Below are 25313 nucleotides of genomic sequence, written 5' to 3' on the forward strand. Positions count from 1 at the left end.
ATGAATTTAGGGAATATCTCTTCCAGATACCCATTCTGATCATCTCTTCCCTCCCCAAAGAATTGTTATTAGGTAACACTTGGTACAAGGTACACACTGCAGCTCTGTCTAACTTAGAGACACCCTGAAGAGAATTATATTTATTGTCCTTTTTCCTCTAAGAGCTTTGAATTTAGGATATGCAGGAATACAGGAACTTCAGTCAACACAATGCCTATAGCAAAATGAAGGCTCTGTGTCGGATAAGCAAGGGTGATGTGAACTTGATATTGAGCCAGTATGAGTTTTGATGGGAGTTATATATAATAAGTCTCTACTGGGGGCTATGTTACTAAGGGCAGAGTATGTGCTCTGAGACACTCAATGTGTTTTCAGCCAATTCCATGGGTTGGAAATCACAAGAAAAAAGTTCCTTTCTAGAGCAATTGTGGTGTCTTCTTTACTTCTCCACTCTGCCCCTCTCTATCAAGGCGGGTACCTCAACGCTATAGACAATAGCGGGCTTGCGTGGAAACCCACTCTTAATCTGGTCTCAGCCCCAGACCCCCGTCCCTTTATTTAATTGAGAAATTTTAATGGGCATTTGAGGCTCAAAGGTTCTTAAAGTCTTATTTTACATTGTTTGTCCTCTAGAAGCAGTTTCAAACCTGTTTGACTCCAAATTTCTGATACTTTCATTCTGTTTCTTTCTGTCTGCAAACTAGCTCACTCTTTCTTGAAATACCTTGCCAAACACAGCAAGGGAAGATCAACATATGCTGGCATTCTGGCTCATTCCAATCACTTTCCCGAGATGCACAGGCTCATAGACACTTGGTCGGCCTTCCACGCTAACAAGGGTGACAGTTTTACCAAATGTTTCACTACAGCAAGCAGGGACTTCCAGCTTGCTAGATTTGTGTCCTCACTGCCTACCACAAAACTGCTAAGTTCCTGTCACATAGTTTAGATTTTTTTTTTTTTTAATAGCAGCATCTACTTCAAGGCCTTGATTTCTGTATTGTTTCAGGTAATGCTAGCTGTTGCATCAAGCAAATCCCCACATTTTAATGGCATAACAAAATGAAAGTTATTTTTCCTTCATATCAATTCCAATGCAGAGGTGTTCCTGGGTCATGAAAAGGTAGCTTTCTGCCACATAATGACGTAGGGATCTAGGTTCCTTCTGTCCTGTGACTCCACTGTCTCTGGGGCTCCAAGTCTTCAGCCTCCAACCAGTAAAGGAGGGAATAGGTGGGGGGGGGGGGTTGTGGATTAGCCTTAGAAATGGTGTGTATTACTTGCATTCCAGTTCCATTTTGCTGGAACTCAGCAAACGCCTGCAGTGATGTGTGAGGAGACTGGAAATGTGGTCTCCGTCTGGGCAGCCATGTCCTGGAGACAATAGTATGGTAAGAAAGGTCAAATCACAAACATTTGGTAGCAAAAGCTACTTCTGCCTTACATGGAAAAAGGTTTTAGAAGAAATTAAATTCTGTTGAGGGAAAATAAACATTCATTAAACTTATGTATATATTACATTATATATATATTTAAGTATATGTACGTGTATACTTATGTATATAAGTATTATATTGATATCATATATTGTAGTATATATATGTTATATATATATATATATACATATGTGTAACATTTTCAACAATACCCTCTAGAGGTAGGGTTAAAGAACTTGATTTGGGAAGACTTAAAACCAACGAGAAACATGGCTTCATGAACAAAACACACACAAACAAACACAACACTGTAAATGAAGATATTTTCATGAACAATATGATTCTAATTCATCTTCATGATACAGGGGCTATTTCTTTTCTTTTTTTTTTTTTTTAGGTTTTGAAATACAAACCATGAATTCCCATACTTGATTTTTTTATGACCAAATCCTTTCTCAAATGCAATTCTGGTGTTAGTCTTCACTGAAGCATATAGTATGAAATTCTTCTCTTGTGCCTACCATTCTTAGGAGGAGTTTGAAGTAGATGTCTGCTCTACACAGTGTGCTCTCCAGCTCTGTGTTCTTGCTTCAAATTATGGCATTTAAAAAAAAAGCAAAAAAAAAAAAACCCAAAAAACAGAAGAAGCAAACAAAAAACCCACAAAACTTTAAGCTCATTTTTGCAAAAACAGTTTGCAAAAGTGTTGTTTGTAATACTGTGAGTTCACTCTAATTTCCTGGCATATTGACATGCTCAGATGTTATAGGTGCTACCAGGTTCCTTGGTGCTTCAGGAATTTTTACTTTGTGTTAGTGTAATGACAAAGTTTATCTATAGTATATGACTGTGAATGCTCCCGCATGCACTTCCATTAATAGAAACACCATCATTTTTATATTAATCATAAAGGGAATTGATAATTGCCTATGGGAGTTTTTACCTATGAGCAAAACTGTTTGACCCAATTATGTTTTCATGGTGATGGATGAATATATTGAATTATGATAAATAGATCATTGGCGGATTTCAGGGGAAGAGAAGAACCGTCCCAGAGGAATAAGCCATGAGTGAGCAAGTGCTAAAAAATTTAAAAACTGATAATACTGTCATTACATCACCTGTCACAGCTCGGAAGTTTAATCCCATTCAATGCAGGAGATGAGAAGGTAAACCCGGTGTGTTCAGTAACATTAAGCACCTGTCATTCAAATCCCATGATCCACATGGATTTGTAGGAAAGCTACAGACACCCTCTACGAAGAGCTAAAATCTGCAGTGCTAGCTAGTGACTGGCTTTCCAGAAGGTTAAACTGAAGCTAATGCAGCTGGCTCCATGCATCCTTATGCTCTGAAAAAGAGATAAGCTGCCAGTCTTACTTCAAAAGCCATCAGCTACATTCTTTTAAACTTGAAGTTTAAAATTCTAATTTAGAGTTGATAAAGTTGAGCAAGAAATTTAAGAGTGACTGATCAGACTTAATTCCTCAGCGAAGTCCCTTTTTATACACTTAACTATTCAAAGGCTGAGGGGTGGTTTGTTTACAATGGCTTGGAATAGAAGGCAATTCGAAGGTAGAAGAAAGATCATTTAGCAGTAGTCAGGAATGCTGTTTCTACCACAAATTTCAAGGTCTTTAAGATTTATATTCATTTATAAAATCAAGAATTCAACCACATATTAAAAAAATCCAGTACTAGCATACATTGATAGTAAACTCCTATCTTAATTTTATATATACACTTTTATATATTTTATCCTCCTCTTCAATACCAGCTTCCTTTCCCATTTCCCCAAGCTTGTCATGAGCACCTCAAGTTTTGTAGTCAACAAATGTGGTAGGGAGAATTCAAAGATGGCTTTCCAGATTCCCACCTTCTGGTGTACATGCCTGTGCAACCCTCCATCTTTGAATGAGGGCAGAACCTATGACTGTCTCTTATTGCTCCCTTGGTTAGAGTATGCTACATAGCAAATTTGATGACATTGCATTTTATCAGTCTTCATCATAGAAGACTAGAGAGGGATCAGAATTCAGACAGAAGTGTTGCTGTTGGCCTGTAAGAAAGCAAACAGCATTGTTGTGAATGGCCCAGGAGGGCTATGTGCCAAAGATCCAGTCAGCATCTAAGAACTGATAACTAGCAAGAACATGGGTGCTCCTACAGTACAGGAGATGCATTCTGCCATAGCCAATGAGCTCAGAAGAGAACTCAGAGCCTTAGTTAAGGTCACAGCCCCGCCGGACACCATGATTTCAGCCTAGGCAGATTATGCCAAGTCTGCGATCATATCTTACGCATCAATAGATAGTTACTACAACTATAAATAAACTTTCAAGTTGTTCCATTTATTCTTCTATTTCATTTTAGATTCATTCTTATAAAACCCATTTATTTAGAATTTGAAAGATGAGAGGTGGTGTGCTAGAGAGCAGTGATACCACAATCTCTCCCTTTATAATATTACAGACTAGGAAAGAAACTAGGTATACAAACAAAATCTGTTGAGAATGGATCACATTCTTAACACATAGTGCTCTAGGAGTTGCACGTACTGGCACAGCCAGGCACGAAGAGCAGTCGATAAGTAAAATAAATCTTCCCATGGGATGGAGGGATCAGAGAAAGATTCTGTTATAAAATTCAACTTGAGGTAAGTGTTAAAGAGGAATAGATGGTCTTCAGGTGGAAATGGGAGAGAAGAGCATTCTGAGCAGAAAAGGTCTATGATGAATCACACAGAGAGATTTTTCTAGGCTCTTTAAAGAGTTCAGTAAGTGAAAAGGATAGGGCTGAAGTGGAGGAGGGAGAAATGAAAGTGAGTCTAGAGAGAAGTCTGAACAGAAGACATCTTACAGATGTGCAACCAAAAGTGGTCCTATGGGTGGGAGCCTGGGTCACACCCAGAAACTTGCTAAAATTGAAGAATCTTTGGCCCACCTACACGTACCAAACCAGAATCTGTGCTTTAACCACATTCTCAGGTGATTCAGAGATCATGGTTTAGAGCCTCTTGATGCTGTTGAGTCTGGACACTATCTTTTAGATAAAGGGAAGATCTTGAAATGTTTTAAGGTGGGTATTAACGCAATCAGGCCTATCTTTTAGAAACAACAATAACACCATTAGAAGGATGGGAAATATTGTGAAAGACACATGTGACAGAAGGTAGAGGAACCAGTTAGAACATTATTCTAGCACTCCAGGCAGGAGAACAAAGCAGGGGCAGTGAATACAGAGAGGAGTAGACAAATAAAACAGATTTTAAGAGGACAGAATATCTGGAATTTGAACAACAGACACTAAGTTGTTTAAAATGAACCTCAATGTGGCTAATACAACTATGCAGGCAAAGTGGTCATTTTAAATTGTGGGAAATATAGGAGAAAGGATGAGTTTTATTTTTGAACGTCTGAGTTTGAGATACTTGTGGGACTGAATTAAAGATGTTTTGTAGGAAGTGGGTAGGATAGATGTGTCTCTAGGATCACAGAAAATTCTGGATCACTTCTAAGTCACTAGAAAAGTCAGGGTTGTTACTTTGCTTGTCAGGGACTTGTGGGGTATATCTGAAGTTATGAGTGAATGAGTGATTTCTGTTCAAATGTTTTTCTCTCAAGTTTTTAAAGACATTGGGATCAAGATTTCTACCAGCACTTGATTTTTCCCTCTTCCACTTTATTAAAATAAGACTTAGAAAATACACATATAGAATATATACATTATACACAGTACATACTGCATACATCCAGTATTAAAAGTTTTAGAATGAGTTAAGCACATGTGACAGCCTAGTAGATTTTCATATGAGGAATCCAACTGCTCCTAGGAGGAAAATGATGCTGGCCAGGAGGAAAATCCACCTCTCCATCAATTTTTATATAACTTTTCCTCCATGGATAAATACAAAGAATGAAGTAATAACCATATGAGACTTGTGAAAAGATTTGGTAGAGTCTTTGTTGTACTTACAAGATGAATGTGATTATACCCAAGATAAAAGGGAGGAAACGCAATTTAAAAAAAAAAAAAAAAAACTTACACTACAGAAAACAGAAAACAACTTTAGAGAATATCTTATATATAATTTCCATAAAGGCAAAAAAAAAAAAAAAGAATTCACTAGCTCTGTGGAAAAGGCAATAAAATAGAAGATGATGTAACAGCAGATTGAGTTAAAAAGAGAGTTCCATTATATCAAGAAATATTTAAGGAAAGTAAAATTCAAGAGAAGGAGTATAGGACAGAAATAGCAATCTAAAATTTAATCAGTGATGCAGAGAACACATTTGGGAATGTTTTATTTCACTTCAAAATTAAAAGATGAAGAACAGAGAAATGAAAGAATTAAAGCAAAGATAATAATTCTTACCTAAGGAGAATTGGTGTCCTATAAGAAAATACCATACCAATTGAGAACAAGATATATACAAAACCTAATCATTTCCTAAGCTACATCAATATTTTAATTTGAGGAAATAGCATATTTAGTAAAACCAGTTGAGATAAATGAAAAAAAGAACATAATGATACATGAAGCCAATTTAAATATGTTATATTATGTGTTAATTTATAGATGTTAAATGCTTGGCAATGTAACAAATGCTTAATAAGATTATGTTGAATTAATTAACAAAATATTACAAGAAACAAACATCATGAAGTTAATAGTGAGGCTTCTAGAATATTGCTTCTGGCCATGAAAGATTAATTGGCATCAGAATTTTCTCCTGCTGTAAAAACTAGAAACATAATGTATGAATCAATGTTTTAAGACAATTGGACAACAATCAGTGACGACTATGACCCCTGAATAAATGAAAACAGATGAGGTAAACTCTATGATCCTCCCAGCTTTCAGCCAAGAAGTACTTTCTGGAAGCAAATCATTCTTACTGAGTTTAATCCTTAGAGATCAGTGTTCAGTGCACCGATCTGATTGAGGAGATAGGGAGGAGGAACGTCACATGGAGAAAAAGAGCTATGGAAATCAACACAGGAGTCTCCATGACTTCACTGGTGAATACTAAAGGGCACATGTGTAGAGTGAACATGCATGCAGCTGGGAAAAGAGCTAAAAGGGATTTATAAGTTGGATAATTCTTAGAGCTCAGAAAGAACTAGGAGATAATTTGAGTTCTGACCTGCTAGAGTGGACAGATTTTACTGGATATGTGCGGCACTCAATGCAGAGAACAGATGGAAAACAATACAGAAAATAAATGAAGCCAAAAGTTTTTCTTTAAAAATCAAGAAAATTAATTATTTATTTTTAAGAGATTTTTATTCATGAGAAGACTGGTCCATATAATATAAAGAAGACAACAACCAAAACAAAGATGAAAGAGATTATATTACATACATATACATATGTATATACATATGTATATGTATATATATACATAGTTCCTACAGATTTCAAATGGATAGTAAGGGTTTATAATAAAAATTATGCTAATAAATTTGACAACTTAGATGAAAAGGAAAAATTCCTTGAAAAAACAAAAATTACCAAAACTGTCACAAGGATAAGTAGAAAATCTGGGACATCTGGGTGGCTCAGCTGGCTACTGACACTCTTGATTTTGGCTTGGTCATGATTTCAGGGTCATAAGATCAAGCCCTGAGTCAGGCTCTGCATTCGGCAGGGAGTCTGCTTGGATTCTCTCTCTCTCTCTCCCCCATCCCTTCTCCTGTTCCCTTACTTGCTCTCTCTTTCAAATAAAGACATAAGTCTGAAGAAAAAAGAATAAGCAGAAAATCTAAACAGTCCTATATACAAAAAAATTAAATGTATAGTTTCATCTTCCCACAGAGAAAACTCAAGGCCTACTGACTTCACTGGTTAATTACATTAAGTAGTTAAGGAGGAAATGATACCAAACCTATAGAGAGAATTCCAGGGAATAGAGAAGTAAGAAATTTAATAAGGCCAGCATTTCACTGATAATAGAAATAAAGAAATTACAAGATAAAGAGAAACCAAACTATAAACCAAACCTATAAACCAAAATCATATATAGACACAAAAGTCCTTGAAACAAATGAAGAAATTGAACCCAGAAATGAAAATATTAATTCATTATGACCTGTGGATTTTAACACTGCCTAGAAGTGCAAGATTGGTTTAACATTTGAAAATTAGTGTAACTCCTCATAAAAACAAAATAAAGGACAAAAATGTCAATAGATGCAGAAAAAAGCACTTGATAAAATTCAACATCTATTCATGATAAAAGCTCTCAGTAAACTAAGTCAAGAAGGTAACTTTCTCAAACTGACAGTGGGCTTCCACAGAAAGCCTATAGCTACCATCATAGTGGGAAGGAATAACGCTATCCCATAAAACTGAGAACAAGGAAAGAAAGTGTGCTCTCACTACTGTTTTTTTTTTTTTTTTTTTTTGAGCTGAAGGTCCTACCTAGAGTAATGATATAAGAAAAAGAATAAAATTTATACAGTTGTCTAAATTCACTGTATAAATTTATACAGCTGTCTAAATTCATCATTGACATGATTATACAATTAGAAAATATGAAAGAATCCATAAAAAAACTAGTGCTAATGTGAAATTAGCAAAGTTGTATGATACATGAAAAAATCCATTCATACTTTATACCCTGCACCAAAAAACTCACAGTGAATCATAAATCTAAATGTAAGAGCAGAAACTATAAAATTTCTAGGAACAAAAGAGGAGGAAATATTTGTGACCTTGGGATACATAAATATTCCCTAGATCTGGAACAGAAAGTACAAGTCAAAAAGGGAAAAATTATTAAATTGAACTTCATCAAACTGAAATATTTACTGTTTGTAAGGGTAAGACAATGGCAAGACAAGTCACAAATTAGAAGAAAAAAATATATATAATGCATATATATAACAAATGACTTGTATCCATAATCTATAAACCAATCTTACATCTCAATAGTAAGAGGTCAAATAATTTCTTTAATGGGCAAAATATTTAAGCAAATCTTTCACAAAAGAAGATTTATGAAATGCCAATGAAAAGTGCCATGAAAAAATATTCAACGTCAAGCAAGTCATTAAGCAAATGCAAACTAAAATCACAGTGAATGTCACTCCCCACCTTTTAGAAAGGATGTAATTCTAATGGATTGAAAAATGACATGTAATGATGATGTGAGAATAGGTAGGACTCTTGTATATTGATGGTAAGAATGTAAAATTGTGTAGTCACTTTAGAAAACAATTTGACAGTTTCTCATAAAATTAAACAAATACTTCTTATATGACCTACCAATCCCTAAGCATTTACCTGAGATAAATAGATATGTGTCCACACAAAGACTTGTACACAAAAGTTCAGGGCAGCATTATTCATAATAGTCCCAAACTGGTAATAATCTAATTATCCATCAGAAAGTGAATGGATAAAAATTTGTATTATAGTCACATGTTGGAATTCCGTTGAATAATGACAAGAAAACATTGATACATTAAAGAGAACATATAGAACCTAAAAAGCACTATTCCAAGACAAAGAAGCTAGACATAAAAGACAACACACTATATAGCTCAAATCATATGAAGTTCCAGAATGGGCAAAACCAAGCTATAGTGTGAAAAAGGAAAGCTGACTTGCCTGGGGTCAGGGTCAGAAGGAAAGTGAGAGAGAGTTGGTGACATACACTGGAAAAAGATAAGAGCTAAGATGAGGAGGTTGTAGAAACATTCTAACGCATGACTGTGGAGGTAGTTACATGAGTGTATATAATTGTCAAGACTCATTGAACTGTGCACTTTAAATGGTCCCATTTTATCATTTGCAAAATATATCTAATTAAAGTTGATTTAAAAGTGAATTTACAAATGGTTTAAAATTTCTCTTTTTGGTCTTTCTGTATTTTCCAAATTCTCTCTTCAAATTCATTTATTAATATTTTTCATTAAAATAAACTAAGTAAAAGATTATTTTCCCACTTTCATTGTATATGCAGTACCTTGTATAATTACTCTGCAAGCAACCTAGTCAGCTCTACCAGATATAATCAGGACCTCCCAAAACTAGCCCTTACTTACTGCATATATACATATGTAGATTTTCTTTATCCAAAGACATACTGGATTCATCATTAAAAACAAAGACAAAACCTGAAGATGATCCGCCTTTGCATCGGAATCAAGATTCACAATTTTCTTCATAATACATGCTGGACCTGATCTGAGCAGTCCTCTCGTCTTGTTATTTAAGAGTCTGGGCAGTGGCAGGTGGGGTCCAGGCAAGCCAAACACTTAACAGACTAAAAGCACCTGAAATGTAGCGAGGCTAATGCTAGATCAAAACCGAAAACGAAGATTATATGAATTTTAACAAGTGAAACATAGTGTGAAATGAGAGGGAGATAAAAACAGACCAGAAATAGTCTCAAAAATGAGACAGTTGATTCATCTAGATGCCCAGGAAAGCTAATTTTACAATTGAGCCTTTGGCAACTAAGGCTAACAAAGAAATTATGTTGCATTACTTAATTATCCTTTTTCACTGAAAGAAAGCATGCTGATGTTCTGATAGAAAATGTGTTCCTGGAGCAGAACTCAAGACAGAATTTATTATGGGGACAATGAACTTTTGGTAATGAGGTAAATGGTATCATCAAGAGAATTTTTAAAAAATCAGCAACTCTGCACAAAAACACTGTCCTCATGCCCAAGAGGGCAGAGGAGGTGGTACTAAGATGAACACCTGATAAAGATGGTAAATTCGGGACACAAGCTTAAAGCATTTCTTTCCGATCACCTAACTTAATACAGTGGTAGTAGCCTAGGAGAAAATGAAGGGAGAAAAGTAGTTCGTTCATATGTTTATTAAATAGTTTTCTATAAATTTCAACCATATTAGGAGAGCCTCTGGTTGAGGCCAGGGATGAGACAACAAATGAGTGAATCTTCTAACAAGTACCTGTAGTGAGGGCATCCTGTGTTGCTGTGATGGCCATATGCTTTCCACACCAGATGGGAAAGAAGATGTCGTTCTGCTGTGAACGCTGAGGAGACAGACAGAAGGCTATTGCACTTTAGAACAGGTGGGGACAGCAGGATTTCTTTCAGGTAGAGCCAGCATTTTCTTCAGGGAAGAGTTTTCTGTCTCCTAAACTGCTTAAGCACGTGTTGGTTTAGACCTCAAAGTTTTACACGTGGATAAAATGGCTTTAGCTTTAAAAATTTCAAGACAAGTCTTACAGCTGACCTCCTTGTCCATCAAAGGAACTCAGTGTTAACACTGGGGAATATCTGTCTTTTAGTCACATTGCATCTTGATGGTCTTGCCAAAATGAGGAAGCTACAAGGTGAGTTGAAAACTTCACCTGTGCATTGGGGTTATGTATGTTTTAACATATCTATGCTAATGAATGTCTTGCAAATGTAGCATTTGCAATTTTTGTAAAAGTGATGCTGAGACATTCAGGTTCAAATTCTTCTTGAGAGTATACCTGGCTAAAATCAAAGAGTGACTGGAGGAAGTTAGCAATTTTATTCAGCATTATTTAATATCCTAGTTGATTACTGAGCACCCCCCCCCCAAGACACCAACAAGATCAAGGAATAGTAATAAGCACTGTAGGGAATTTTTAACAAAACAAGTAAAACGCTTTTAAAGAGCTTGAAATGTACAAGGACAGGATTGATTTTTTAGACTTATTTAAATATGAAAAGAGAACTAGATAATATGATAACTAGATAATATGTAAAGGACCAGTTCCAACTGATAACATTTAAATTAGAGATTGCACCTGCAGTGGGTTATTTAATCATTAACACTGGTTAACAATACAGTTCAGATAAAAGACTGAAGAGACTTTTGTAGGGTACAGTCTGTTGGCCAAACAACTATTCCTGTCCATTGAGTTTAAAGGCAAGTTTAATGAATGCTGCCAATAGACTGAACTTTGCTGTGTGTTCCTTTTATTTTTTTAAAGATGTACTTATTTATGAGAGAGAGTGAGAGAGAGAGAGCACAAGCGAGCAGCGGTGAGGAGGGGAGGGGCAGAGGGAGAGGGAGAGAGGGAATCCCAAGCAAACTCCCCACTAAGTGCAGAGCCCCACACAGGTCTCAGTCTCATAACCCTGAGATCATGACCTGAGCCAAAATCAAGTCAGACACTTAACCCACTGAGCCATCCAGGTACCCATGTGTGTGTGTGTGTGTATGTGTGTGTGTGTGTGTGTGTTTTAAATGAGAAGGAATTATATAAATACATAATTCTATATTAATTATAAGTATATAATTCTATTTAATTATATAAACTCTGGATTTCTGTAAACATCATATATATCATTATGTAAACAATAGCATTACTAAATCTGTACTTTATTTTCTTTGTCTTTGATAGCTAAAGCCAAATCTCTGATTAATCACAGCATCTATTGTCATTAAGGCAGAGAGATTATTTTTTAGAGATCCTGAATTGAAACAACTCCCAACCAATTCTAATTTATGGTAATCTCTTGATTCTATTTCAGTTTTAAAGATGACTTTGTTTTTTATTTTTATTTTTTTAGAGAGGGGTGGGGGCAGAGAGAGAGGGAGAGAGAATCTCTCTCTTTAAAAAGAAAAAATATTTATTTTATTTTTTGGCCAGAGAGAGAGATTGAGCACAAGCAGAGGGAGAAACAGGATTCCTGCCAAGCAAGGAGCCCAATGTGGGACTCAGTACCAAAGCTCTGGGATTATGACCCAAGCCAAAGGCCTATGCTTAAACAACTGAGCCACCCAAATGTCCCAAGAGGGAGAATCTTTTTTTTTTTTTTAATTTTTTAATTTATTTATCAGAGAGAGAGAGGGGGAGAGAGCGAGCACAGGCAGAGGCAGAGGGAGAAGCAGGCTCCCTGCTGAGCAAGGAGCCCCATGTGGGACTCGATCCCAGGGCACTGGGATCATGACCTGAGCCGAAGGCAGCTGCTTAACCAACTGAGCCACCCAGGCGTCCCCAAGAGGGAGAATCTTAAGCAGGCTTCACACACAGACCAGAACCAGTCACTATGAACACTCAGTCTCACAACTCTGAGATCATGACCTGAGCTGAAATCAAGTCAGGAGCTTAACTGACTGAGCCACCCAAGAGATGCTATTTCAGTTTTATGTAAGTTCTCCCACCCCTGGGATAAAGTCATCCTTTCTTAGAGTTAATTTCTCCATTCTGATATTAACATTTTAATGAGATATTTAATATATAAGTATGGAATATATTTATAGTATTTTTATTAGGTCTTCTGTACATTTACTACTAGATTTATAAGATAAATTTGTAAATTTTATTTTTTCTATGGCCCAGAATATTCCAAATATCATCAGAATTTAAAGGTGAACCCATCTGGTCTCAACTCCTAGTAAAATGGCAGATATGGGGCACCTGGGTGGCTCAATCAGTTAAGCATCCTGCTCAGGTCATGGGGACTCCATCCTGAGCTCGGAACCTGCTTAAGATTCTTTCTCTCCCTTTCCCTCTGTCCCTCCCACCACCTGCTCAAACTTTCTGTCTCAGATAGATAGGTAGATAGATAGATGGATGCAACAGATCTTTGGTTTGTCTGAGGTTTCTACTTTTTTTATTTTATTTTATTTTTTTTTAATTAAAAAAAAAGATTTTTATTTATATGGCAGAGAGAGAGAGAGAGAGAGAGAGATCACAAGTAGACAGAGACATGCGGAGAAAGAGGGGAAAGCAGGCTCCTTACTGAGCAGAGAGCCTGATGTGGGGCTCAATCCCGGATCCTGAGATCATGACCTGGGCCAAAGGCAGAGGCTTAACCCACTGAGCCACCCAGGCGACCCTCTAATTTTTTTTTTTTAAGATTTTATTTATTTACTTATTTGAAAGGGAGAGGGAGCCGGGAGGAGGAGAGGAAGTGGGGCAAGCAGACTCCATGCTGAGCATAGAGCACAGTGAGTGCAGAGCCCAAAGTGGGTCTCAATCCCAGAGCTCTGAGATCATGACCCAGCTGAAATCAAAGGTTGATATCCAGGATCTATAATGAACTCCTCAAACTCAACACACACAAAACAGACAAGCCTATCAAAAAATGGGCAGAAGCTATGAACAGACACTTCTCCAATCAAGACATACAAATGGCTATCAGACACATGAAAAAATGTTCATCATCACTAGCCATCAGGGAGATTCAAATTAAAACCACATTGAGATATCACCTTACACCAGTTAGAATGGCCAAAATCAACAAGACAGGAAACAACATGTGTTGGAGGGGATGTGGAGAAAGGGGAACCCTCTTACACTGTTGGTGGGAATGCAAGTTGGTGCAGCCTCTTTGGAGAACAGTGTGGAGATTCCTCAAGAAATTAAAAATAGAACCTCCCTATGACCCTGCAATTGCACTCCTGGGTATTTACCCCAAAGATACAGATGTAGTGAAAAGAAGGGCCATCTGTACCCCAATGTTTATAGCAGCAAGGCCACAGTCACCAAACTGTGGAAAGAACCAAGATGCCCTTCAACGGACGAATGGATAAGGAAGATGTGGTCCATATACACTATGGAGTATTATGCCTCCATCAGAAAGGATGAATACCCAACTTTTGTAGCAACATGGACGGGACTGGAGGAGATTATGCTGAGTGAAATAAGTCCAGCAGAGACTCAATTATCATATGGTTTCACTTATTTGTGGAGTATAACAAATAACATTGAGGACATGGGGAGTTAGAGAGGAGAAGGGAGTTGGGGGAAGTTGGAAGGGGAGGTGAACCATGAGAGACTATGGACTTAAAAAACAATCTGAGGGGTTTGAATTGACAGGTGGGTGGGAGATTGGGGTACCAGGTGGTGGGTATTATAGAGGGCATAAATTGCATGGAGCATAGGGTGTGGTGAAAAAATAATGAATACTGTTATGCCAAAAAGAAATAAAAAATAAATTAAAAAAAAAAAAAAGAGTCAGATACTAAACTGACTGAGCCGCCCAGGCATCTCTGGGGTTTCTACTTCTAAGATGAATTTTTATAAATTTGCATTTTGCTGTTGCCTTTGAGTTTCAGTTAGTATTTCTTAAAATGTTTTAATCTGTATGGAGTCAGTATTTGTGTTTCTCTTTTCTTCTTATCTTCTCTCCTAATTGTATCTGTACTTGTTTCCTATTTTCTTAATCAGGCTCACAAAAGACTTCAATGAACTGGATTTTGGATTTTTTCCCTTTTCTTTTGTATTTGTTTGTTTCATTTTAATTAATTCTTGATTGCCTCTGTGTTAAGCCCTTCTTTCTAGGTTTGTTTGCTTGTTTGGTTTTTCTTTTTCTAATTTCTTAAGATGAGTATTCAGTTCATCCATTTTTATCATCTTAATTAGCAATAAAGACAATTAAGTTACAATAATTTTTTTCTTGTATTCCATAGGCTTGATATGAAGTATTTTAATTTAATTTTCTTCTTTGACAACTTCTATTTCCCTTTTCTGACACAAAGATGAGCTGAGATCTATTTCTTATTTTCTAAGTAAAGATTTTGCAACATGAATTTATTATTTTTTAATATGAGGAATTTTGGTCAGAGAACATTGTCTATAAAATCTTTAATTTTAAAAAAATATTTAAGTTTCTTTGTATCCCAGGACAAAAAACTTAAACTATCCTTTTTATATACATAAATTAATGCTATTTAAATATACCATATAATAATGAAATATTATATCCGAAACTAGTTTTATTGACTATATTCTTTTTTTTATTGACTATATTCTTAAGTTCTTCTAACTTCTTATCATTGTTTTTGTCCACTAAAGATGCCGAATTCTAAGAAAGTTGCATTACTCTTTCCTATTGTAACTATTTTGTGAGTGTGGGGGTGGGTATTTATTTGACAGAGAGAGAGATTGAGAGAGCACAACCAGGGAGCAGCAGGCAGGGGAGAGGGAGAAGCAGGCTCTTCACTGAGCAAGGAGCCTGATGTGGGGCTTGATCCCAGCTGAAGGCAGACACTTAACCAACTGAGTAATCCAGTCACACCCACCCCCATAACCAATTTTATCACATTCTTGAATTTGGATAGTTTTGTGGGGTTTTTGAATATTTTGTTTTATATAACTGACTGTATCTTGCATAGTATATATAGATTGATATCTATTACATCTAAATCACTCTTCATTCTATGGTTCCCCACTTTTTTTTTTTTTTAGAAATTCCATTCTATATTATTGATGCTTATAATCTTTTCTGCTGACACATCAGACATATTTTCCCCTATTATTTGAAAGCAGTGTAAAATATAGTGAACAACACAAGGTTTAGGGACACCAACACCCAACATATAAATTATGATTCCCCAAAAACGTAATGACTGTTGACCAGAGGCCTTCTGATAACCTAAACAGTCAACTAACACATATTTTGTATGCTATCTGTATTCTATACTATATTCTTACAACAAAGTAAGCTAGAGAAAAGGAAATATTAAGAAAGTCATAAGAGAAAGAAAATAAATTCACAGTGCTGTGTTGTAAAAAAAAAAAAAAATAGTAAGTGGACCCAACCATTTCAAACCTGTCTTGTTCAAGGGTCAACTGTATAATCTCCCCATTAAAATTGACTTTCATCTACAAAAATTCTCTGTTTTCTATTAATTTAAATCTCAAAAACCCTCCCCACTTAGAAATAGGAAGATTTTCTTCCTCCTTCCCATTATTTCACATCAAATATTTGATATTTTTTAGCCTACTTCTCCCAATTTCTTTCCCCCCCACCTGAAGATCCAGGTTTTGATGCAGCATTCTGGATAATTTTTAGCATTTCTTTTTAAACGCATGCCTTCCTTTACAAGGGTGGGTTTAAATATGTTCTTGGGCAAGCTCTTCTTACCCATTTTGGGAGAAACACAGGCAGGTGCTCATTTCTCAACTCTGAGAAAGGAAACCTCTCGTCCTCCCCACCTTGTAGCCTCTATTCTGCCTCATCCCTTCTTTGCTCTGAGTTGTTCTTGAGTAATTCCTTCAGATGGGCTATATGTATGAAGTTGTTTCTGAATTATTGCCTAGTCTCCATATCTTTCTTTCGCTCTGACAGGTGAATGAAATCCTGACTGAGCATAGGATTCAAATACTACAGTCATTTCTCAGTCATCTGGGGTGTTATGTCATTGTCTTCCAGCTTCATCTGGGGTGTTATGTCATTGTCTTCCAGCATTGAGTTCAATGCCAGCTTGATTCTTTCTCTTCTGTAAGCACTTGATCCATTAGGAGTTTATAAGATTATATATTTACATAGAATTCTGGAATTTTATTGCAATATGTTGAAGTGTGTACTTTACTTATTGATCTAATCTGGACCAGAAGAAACCATTTAATATTCAGATTCAGGTCTATCCTCTGTTCCCCCAAATTTTCTTCTGTTATTTGTTCAGATTATGCATCTCTCTTCTTAGTTGTTTTCCCCCATATTAAACAATTACTTATTTGTATATTAAACTCCTGTGTCTCCTCTAATGATTACCATCTCTTTATCCTTTTAATATAGGATATTATATAATATCCTATATTAAATAAATTAAATCCTATATATAATATAGGATATTAGCTTTAAGCTAATACTTTGCCTCTGACATTCCAGGCAACTAATCTGGGTCTCAACAGTGGCATTTTCTCTTTCTATTCAACTATAGAATTTTGGGGTTGATTCATTATGCAAATGTTTTTATTGCAGAAATAAGAACATGCTGCATTTGACTCTCTCTTTCTATTTTTCTCTCTCTCTCTCTCTAAGAGAGATGTTTTGTCATCCTCAGAGGTTGTATTTTGTTGAGTATGTGCTTGCTTTATTTTGACAGATTCTGATTCTCTAACTGCTTGTTCCTTTCAAGTAAATATTCTTCTTTGTCATAAATTGGGATTCTGGTCACACTGAGAAATTACTAGATAGGTGGTGGGAAGTGAAGTGGTCTCTCCTGCTGGGGATCAGTGGGAATAGAAATAGTGAAGCCCTCCCCCCACATCCCACTTCCTGTTATCTTCTTGGCCTCTGGAACAAGGAGTACTCAGCCCATCCATTTAGCTCCCTCTAGGCTTCTTGAAGTGCTGGGAGAACTAGGCCATTCAAGCCAGGCAAATGTTGAGAAATTGATCTCTCATCTAGGAACCCACAGACTGCTCTGAGATAGGCTTGTCCCAAGGACCACCACGTTCTGGTTTGGACAAAGATTTTCTGAAAGTAATTTCTAGTTCTTTTACAGCTTTTAGGACAGGAGAACAAGTCCTACAGAAATTCTCTTTATAGTAATTCCAGCAGAGTTGCTTGCATCAGACTGCCCTTTGGTCAAAGACACGTGGCTCAAGAAAAGCAGATAAAAGTCAGAAATAAAGCTAGAAAAAGAGCATTCAGGTCACCATTTTACCAATTTTGTTTTAATCGTTCAGAAATCTCTTTGGAGTCATCTCTATTCAACCCAGAATGCAAGCAGCAGCAGCAACAGCAGCAACCAAAGCTAATTAGTAGTAGCTCTTTAAGATTTAACAAACACATTTGATCCTTGAAATCTCCCTGTGTTGTAGGTGTTACTGTGCGAAAACTGGTTCAAAGTATTTAATGAAATGCCTAAATTTACAAATTAGTAAAGAACAACAATAAAACCAAGGCTTTCTCTCCCAAGCCCAACAATTTTAGCACAACTATTTTAATAAGGAAGAGGAAATCAAGGCTAGCTTCATCCTATTTACTTTAAACAATGCCCAACATCAATATGAAGAGAGTACTTTCAGTTATTCTGGTAAAGAGAGAGCTATTCTTTTTTATTCAGTACGATATGATTTTTCTAAAGCCAAGGACAGTATCTTTTTTGCTTGTTTCCTTGTATGTGGGTGTGTTTATACCTCTAATAAGTGTCATTTGTGTGTACGGGTGCATATATATACATAAATATGTACATACAGAAAAGTCTACATGTCATAAGTATACAACTTCATAAATTTTCCAAACTGAGCACATGTATTGTAAATAACATCAAGGTCAAGCAACACAACATTGCAACGTATATGAATTCATCTCTCAGTATTTTGCAGTCATTACCCACTCCTTGAAGAGTGACCACTACCTGATCTTCCAACAGCCTTGATAACTTTTGCAAAGACAACCTGAATTCTATATACATCACTTAGTGTGGACTGTGGACTGTGCTTGATAAATATCTGTTGGATGAGTGAAGGAATTAATGTATCAGTGAGTAACCGCATGAGTCAAGTAGTAAGTGAAGAGAACTTTAGAAGGTGAAACATTGCCAAATACGGGTTTGCAGCCAGAGATTGAAGTGGAGATCCAAGTTTAATTGGTTGTGTAATTTGAGTCAAGTTGTTTAATCTCACTGAGACTCAGGTTACTCATCTAAAAATAGAAACACCAATGTCTATCTCAGGGGCTGTTTGTCATAAAGCTTAAAGTTAATGTATATAGAACCAGTGCCTGGTACCTAATAGGTTATTTATTATTGATACCTAATAATTGTCATGGGAAGAATAGGGACTCAGTTGTCTGTATTTGGAGCATGACTAATCCCTTTACCTTGATCCTTTTTACTATAAATAACATTCAAATCCTTTTAGGAAAAAATGACATTTTAATGCAGTGGAATGTGTTTAACCATACTCAGCACCCCAGCAAAAAATAAACAAACAACAACAACAACAATAAATAAATCAACAAACAGAGAATGCCATGGAAGGTAATACAGCTACTTTGTGTCCTCATAAGTGTTCATGTCCTGGTCTTGAGGTCTGCCCCTCTGCCTACAGGGTCCTCTGATTACAGTAGTTCTCTTGGATTTCTGATCCTCTAAGCCCTGGCTTATTCTGGTGGTGGATCACCAGCCTTGTCTAATGGATGAAGCTGGCATCATTTCAGCTGATCATTTCATCAGTTAGAATTCTACACTTGGTTGGTTGAGTCTCATGATAATCTAGCCTCACTGGATCTCCCAACCATCACTCTGGAGTTCATGTTTTTATTTCTCTACAGTGTTGGCACCACCTCTGCATAAAGTTCCCTTTCTCTGACCACCACCTCTAGCTGTCATTAGCATCTTTGCTGATTCTTATGACATCTGAGGCCATAAATGATGCACATAAGACATACATGACAAACGGACATGTCATCTTCACGCTGTTACTTCTGAAATAACATCTGTGGCCCTTACTCTTAAAATTGGTATTGCTTTCATTTTATTTTCAAGTTAAAAAAAGTGTGCTAAGGCAGTTGATTTGATATGTAAGAAGAAAGATTAGGCTATAAAAATGGTTTGTTTTTTTGCAGATCTCATCAAATATCTGTTTAGTAGGTACGCACTTATAGAAAGAATGATACTTACTTTTGTTAAATTGCTTAATTCATCTTACTAGCACTCATCTCTACTGTAAAATGGAATAGTCTGGATTGGATTCCCCAGAGCTCAGTTAGATAAATGTACATCTGGAAGTTGAGTGGAGAGAGTCCCATTGAAAGGAAGGCCCTGGGACCTCTCAGTGAGAATTGCCAAGCTGGGTAGAAGGACTTTTCAATACTTTCATGCCCCATCTCCATCACAAAAATTGCCAAGTACCGAAAGCCACCTATGAATATAGACTGAGAAGTTCATATAGAGCCTGCTGTATTTGTGGGATGGTTTTTGATACTAGCAATAATGGTAAGACTTCCACTGTTTTACTGCTGGCACTTCTTTAAATAGTATTATTAATGATAATAACTAAGAATGTGATGAATTACATGAAATGAATTGTTAACTCTGTCTTTTTAAGACTCTAACCCCAGAACCTAATACCTGGCACACACTAGGGACTATTGTACGTTGGTTAATGGCTAAATAAAGGAATGCCAGATGCTGTGTCTAAGACTTTGCTATGTTGTCTCTTCTAACTTGAAGCCACCTAAGAAGTAAGAAGGAGTACCTCCATTTTACAGATTTAAAAACTGAATAGCAAAGACAATAAACAATTTATCAAAACCATAACACCTGTCTTTCCATCCTGGGTCAGTCAGATTTGAGTCTGTACATCACCTTACGATGTTCTGTTAAGGGCTAGATTTTGCAAGCCCAAGGTGGAAACTTCTTTTAGATTAATTTAAATCCCTGTTTTACATGAATTGTATACATCACATGTCCTGCTTCCACTCTTTTTTTCTTTTTTAAAGATTTTATTTATTTATTCGACAGAGAGAGACGCAGTGAGAGAGAGAACACAAGCAGGGGGAGTGGAAGAGGGAGAAGCAGTCTTCCCACTGAGCCGGGAGCCTGACGTGGGGCTGGGATCATGACAAGAGCCAAAGGCAGACACTTAATGACTGAGCCACCCAAGCGCCCCTTCACTCTTTTTTTTTTTTTTTTTTTTAATGACAATTGGTGTTCTGGGAAGAGATCCTGGTAGAAGATTCCTGCAGCAGAGATGCAGTTTTGTGGCCCTTGCATTTGTCTGGGCATCAGGATGTAGGCTAAGGTCAAGGTCTACTTACCAGCTGCTCTATTGGGCTCTGCTTCCCATCATTTCTGTATCAGAGAGGTAGACAAATGTGAAGGTTCTTGCCATAGAGCAACAAGAATGATTAGAAAGCTGGAGGGATTGACTTGTGAGATAAGATTAAAAGACCTCAATATTTATCATTTGTCTGAGTTGTGACTGTGGGACAGACAGGATAACCACCTACAAATATTTGCAGGATGGAATCTCCTCAGACCACTCAACTCTCCGGGCAAGTGGATGCTGACTGTCAGAAAAGGAAGAAGGAGGTCATCGGTATTAAATGCATGATGGCATGTGCGGCCTACTGCTGCTTCCCCAGTACCACCACCAGTGTTCTGGGTCTCTTTTGCAACTCTGGATTGGGAGGGTCACTCTATATCTGCATTTGCCCTGTCGGTAATCACACTGACATTCAGGTACAAACTGGTCATTAGCAACTAGGTCATTATTTTGTTATGCACTACTTTACAATAAAGGAAGAAGGAAAAGGGATCATCCTTTAGCTCAGATACTCAAGAGTTACAGAATTCAGGTGATATATTCACAATAGCCATTAGCTATAGAAGTCACCAGATCTTCATGATCTCTGGTATAAATTAATAAAGTAGTACACAAGTATTCCATCTTTATGTCTCATCCATATTTTACTATTTTATTCCTTGGGAATTATCCTAGGAAAGATAGAATTTCACTCCTTGCTACTTTTTAACCAACCCATGTATGGATTCCACAAGTACTTGAATAAGGAATGGCAAGAGATTGAACACAAAATAGGTACTAGATGACTATTAGCTAAATGAATGAATGAATGAATTCATGCATGAATAATTAAGTAGTATATATTTCATCAAAACTACATCTAAGTCAAGCAGAGAAAGACAACTATCATATGATCTCCTGATATGAGGAAGTGGTGATGCAACATGGGTGCTTAAGTGGGTAGGAGAAGAATAAATGAAACAAGATGGGATTGGGAGGGAGACAAACCATAAGTGACTCTTAATCTCACAAAACAAACTGAGGGTTGCTGGGGGGAGGGGGTTTGGGAGAAGGGGGTGGGATTATGGACATTGGGGCGGGTATGTGCTTTGGTGAGTGCTGTGAAGTGTGTAAACCTGGTGATTCACAGACCTGTACCCCTGGGGATAAAAATATATGTTTATAAAAAATAAAAAATTATATAAAAAAAATCTATAAAAAAATAAAATAAAATAAAATAAAAAACTACATCTTCTAGCTCTAGAGTGTATGGCATCTAAAACCACAGTTAGCATAGAATTTAGAGAATTCAAGTTCTCTATGACACATGAATACATTCATGTTCTTTGAAAGCCCCTGCCTGGATGGCACTACATTAAATTAAAAAATCAGAAAACTACGGTTGGTAATGCCCTCTAGAGATACAGATTATATCCCCCTGCCCTGTAGCAAGTGGTGGATAACTGAGGGTTTGGAGTTAAGGAAACCTGAATTTGCATTTCAGTCCCTTGTCTTACTGGGATGTGCCATTTGCACAAACAAAAGAAACAGAAACATTGCACAAGCAACAGAAAGAGCAGTGCTGCCATATTGGACTCTAACATTTTCATATTTATCAATTATTGTATTTAGTTTGATTTATTAAAATGTAATAACATAGGTGTGTTGATTACTGAATTTCTTGTCACCCCCTTAAATTTTGCTCACTCACCTCACCCTAATCCCACCCTCTCAGCATTACTGTTTTCTTCAGGTGCAAAGTATGATGATAATTTCTTCCTCCTAGGATCAGTTAGAATTTAATAAGCTGGTGCAGTGTCCAGGTGCTCATAACGTCTGCTCACTAAGTGGTAGATATTATGGTTATTAGATACTTTGTTAGCATCACTTAAGAAAGGAATAGTGGTGTTTGAGGACTCTCTTTAGATAGACTATTGGTACAAGATAAAGAGCTTAATAAATAACTGGAAGAAATGATATCAGGTTACCTCAAAGCTGTCTTTTATCCTCCTTTTTTATGATTATTTTTTAAAACAAAAGACTGCTTTATCAGAATACAGAAAAGACATGTCCATCCAGTATTGTCTGGAAGAGAATCACGGTTCCTCCAAATGAGAATTATGGTTCCACAAGTGCCAAGGCATGTGATGCTCTAGGAGCTCGGGTCACATTTAGGACAGTATAGCGCTGGCACACATTAGTTCAGGGCAAACAGCAGACGTTTGTGATATTTTTTTCTGTACATGGAGTATGGTCTGAGGTGTGAGAGGGACAGTGATGCGTGTTGTGTCAGTGCCACTGGTGGGGGTCATCATGAGCCAAGGTTATGAGCCAGTACTTATGCAGAGAGGTACTACAATTAATGTTGGGCAAGAAAATATAACCCATACTAATTATTCCACCAGAGATCATGAATATGGGGAACTGGGTAACAAGGTGTAGGAAGATAAACTAGACAGAAGAAAAGACTGAAGCTCTTCCAGGGCTGGCAGAACATGGAGAAGTTAGGATTCCCAGAAACTGCAAGTTTTAGGACCTGTAGGAAAACTAAAAAGGCTGGCAGAGCTGGGGCCAACCTTCCAAGGAGAGGTGCCACCTGGCTGCTTCTGTATCTCAAGAGCTTGTTGGAAGGACCAGGCAGAGCTGGTAGTTATCCTCTGGGAGGGGGCATTGCACAGCCCATGCCGGTTCCCATGGCAGGGAACATGACCTGGGCTGGGAACTGTGGAAAGAAGCTGGAAACAGAACCAGCTGTTCTTAGAAATAAGTACTTCTTATTCTGGGTGAAGGGCCATTGCTGAAACAGTGCTGACAGGAGGAACAAACCAACAGGAAGGAGCAAGTCCCCTTCTCCTCTTCTGTCTTCCATCCTTTGTTTATGACCCTGCTGAGAAACCTAACATAAAGCCAACAGGCACAGAAGAAATGTAGTTTGTAGAATCCCAGTCTCTGTATCACAAAGCAGAACATAGACGGTGCATTTGGGGCTGAGAAACACAGGAGCTTATAAGTGATGTGGGGTGACTGGCATCACTGGGTGAGGTAAGAGTCTGGGGTTGGAGTTAGATAAGAACCCCAGGAGGAAAGGCTTTTTAATACTTGGTCCCGCTGGAATACATGGCCCATTGTCTGCATTGTGCCTTGTCTTATGGGGAGGATGGGTCCCTGTCTCCCTTCCTCCTAGACAAGGTGGCATTAACAAGGCAGTGTAGGAGGAGTTGAATTTATTACACTTACAAATAATTGGAAGTGATCTTTAGCAAATCAAAAATATTTAGCAAATGATTAAATAGATATATCTTTCTTCCTTTTGTTTTCTCTTGGTAAAGCACTTCATTTTTTAATGAATAACTAAGGAAAAACTTAACAGGCTCTAACAATGTAATTCTAATTAAATGCTTTTTACATTAAAAAAGATTCAGAACAATGTGTTTAGTAAGTAATGGTGTTCATGAGTAATCTTTACACCAAGTAAATGACTTAAGACCATTTATTAGAAGACTGTGAGATCATTTTTTCATTTTCTTTCCTTTGTGTTTTGCAAGGATGAGCAAAAGAATATCAACAAAATAGTAAAAGGAATTTTGTACAGATGAACAACTATCTCTGCTCCACATCTTCATCCACACATCTTTATAGAACATTTACTGTAAAGGTGATTCTGTAAGGGAGGACATGACACAGTAAGCTTTTAAAAAAAAGACTGGTTCTTGCCCTCAAGGAATTTACAATTGAAAGGAAGAGATAGAGTGGACAAAGCATTTATGTATCCCTATGGCAACATATTTGTTTATCCCAGAAGCTGAGAATATGAGCCAAATAGGACTTGTTCAAATGGATGCCTTTCCTTTAGTTAATGGCCTACCCTGAGAGCTGGTCATTGCTTACTTGTTCATTCTTCTGCTGATATAGGCAAGAAAGCCTCAAATACTGAGACGTACTAACATAGTATGATCATGTGTATAAGTCAATAATGTATTTTGGAACAATTACTAATGTAACTCCCAGACGTTTTTCTCATGGATGGGATTTTTATATTCATTGGAAAAATAACAATCACTGTAGTATGTACCACTAATTAAAAACTGTTGAATAATTTCCAACAGATATTAAGTAGTTATTGGTAATTCCATGTCGGCACCAGTAAATAATTATCTCACCTTGTATCACATAATTAAAATTACAATGTCCCCCCAACAAATATTAAACAATCATAAATAATTCCAATTGTGCATGATAGCAGCCACACATTCAACTGGGCTGTGTTTGTAATTTAAAATGACATTTTTCATTTGACTGCTGATTTATGAAGTTTTAAAAAATCAATTTGCCTTTCTTAATGGGCTAATGCCCTTTGGGGATACACCAGATGTTCTCCTGCCCAAGGTTGGCAGCTGGGCAGAAAAAAATTAGCCAAGCATAT

At 36.9% G+C, this 25313-nt stretch overlaps 1 protein-coding gene and 1 long non-coding RNA gene across 11 annotated transcripts in view; both read left to right on the top strand.

Annotated features, from left to right (window-relative positions):
- The window catches only part of NTM (neurotrimin), a 943341-nt gene that overhangs the window by 390126 nt on the left and 527902 nt on the right, over window positions 1-25313 (top strand). The window lies entirely within an intron of this gene.
- Window positions 18499-21766, top strand: LOC309840819. The gene is made up of 3 exons (XR_014298813.1): window positions 18499-18623; window positions 19004-19122; window positions 21108-21766. It is a non-coding gene; the product is annotated as an uncharacterized lncRNA (long non-coding RNA).

The sequence above is a fragment of the Mustela nivalis genome, assembly GCF_964662115.1.
Source record: "Mustela nivalis genome assembly, chromosome: 9".
NCBI lineage: Eukaryota > Metazoa > Chordata > Mammalia > Carnivora > Mustelidae > Mustela > Mustela nivalis.